Source organism: Orycteropus afer, unplaced genomic scaffold (assembly GCF_000298275.1).
Source record: "Orycteropus afer afer isolate SDZICR_OR568_19922 unplaced genomic scaffold, OryAfe1.0 scaffold00168, whole genome shotgun sequence".
Classification (NCBI taxonomy): Eukaryota; Metazoa; Chordata; class Mammalia; order Tubulidentata; family Orycteropodidae; genus Orycteropus; species Orycteropus afer.
In genome coordinates this window covers 3,257,319-3,259,087 of record NW_006921755.1, presented here as the reverse complement: position 1 = coordinate 3,259,087, position 1,769 = coordinate 3,257,319, and the positions used below count along the sequence as shown (strand labels likewise).

The 1,769-nt window shown below is 36.0% G+C and overlaps 1 protein-coding gene across 1 annotated transcript in view; it reads left to right on the top strand.

The window, feature by feature from the left end:
• The window catches only part of SAMD7 (sterile alpha motif domain containing 7), a 31,470-nt gene that overhangs the window by 2,664 nt on the left and 27,037 nt on the right, over positions 1-1,769 (top strand). The window lies entirely within an intron of this gene.

Genomic DNA, 1,769 nt, shown 5'->3' with positions numbered 1-1,769 from the left:
AAAAAAAAAAAAAAACCTCGGGAGTTCAGTTCTACTATAACATATGAGGTTACCATGAGTTGGAATCAACTCAATGGCAATGGCTTTGGTTTCTGTCTTTACTCTCTCTGGAGCCCACTCTAGTAGTGTTTTCACTGACTTCATTCTACTGAAATTGCTCTTATCAAAATCATTAATGACCTCCACCTTATGATACAATCTAATGATACATTCTCAGTCATATCTTACATGAACTATGAGCAGTTTACTTAACACAGTTGCTCACTGTCTCCTTGAAATGCTTTATTCCCTTGGCTTCCAGACCTATTTGGGAAAGAGGAAGAAACTTGGAATACATTTGGTGAGTCCAGATTTCAGAGAGTCCTAAAATCCATTCAAATATAATTTTGCCATCTACAAGGAACTTCTCACACAGACTTTCTCTGCATCCTTGGGCAGTGCACCATGGTTTAGAAGTTTCATGCATGCTAATTGTCTAAAGGAGAATATCTTGAAGCTACTGAACTATAAAAACATACTGTTAAAGTTAGAAGGACTCCTATAGAGGGTGCCTCATCTAACCCCTGAATATTACACATGACAAGGACTCTCATTTTAAAAAAGAAAGTTATAATATGGTCTATTTCAAGAGAGTTTGTTAATAGGAGTTTAACAAGCTGTATTAGTTTTGCAAAGCATGTATGTGAAACTGTTTTTGCCCTCATGATACTTACCCTCTTACTAGGGAGAACAGATTTATACATGTAAAACAATCACTGAACAAAGTATGAGTAAGTATGTAGAGTAAGTATAATTTATGTATATAAATCACTGTCAAAGTATAGCTTATGAATCTGTGGTGGTTTGTGAACTGTTCGTACAAATAAGTGCATAAAATGGGGAGTAAGGGCTTAGAAATATTGACAGCAATTTGACAATATAATTTTATATATGTTAATCTAATTATTTAAAAATTGTGCTTGCATTTTGTCTTCATTTCATTTTTCTAGAAATTCATTTTTATTCTATTTTATAAAAGTATTGCTTCATGATGAATTGGGAATATAGAAAGAAAAAATGATTGGGTTCCCAAGGCAGTAAATCTTTACAGAAGTAGATTGCCTGGTCTTCCTCTCATGGAGTGGCTGGTGTGTTTGCACCGCCAACCTTCTGGTTAGCAGTCAAATGCCTTAGGCACTGCACTACCAGAGTATTTCACCACAGTATAGAATAGATGCATTAAGAGTTCAGAAAGGAGCTCTGGTGGTGCTATAGTTAAGCGCTCGGCAGCTAACTGAAAGGTTGGTGATCTGAGCCCACCAATTGGCTCCAAAGGAGAGAGTCCAGGTGATCTGCTCCCAGAAAGATTACAACCTAGAAAACCCTATGGGACAGTTCTACTCTGTCCCATGGAGTCAATGAGTTGGAACTGACTCCACAGCGCCCAACAAACAATAGGAGTCTCAAAAATTGAAGAATCAATAGAGTATAAAGTTACCAGACAAGAAAAGAGCCTTGAAAACCTCGTGCTGTTATTTCAAATTATTTTGGAAAGCTGCCATGAAGAAAATAATGTAACTGCTGCCCAACGTCAATGAAACCATTTTAAACAAATATTTACCACATATATACCAGAAGTCTGAAGAGAAGGCTTTATATTTTATCCACTTAAATCCTCACTGTGTTTATTTCCAAGATTTTCAGACATCAAGAAGCACTTAGTTAATTTAAAAAAAGGTCAACTAATGCTGTTATACAAATATATGTTGTTGTTGTTGTTGTTATGTGCC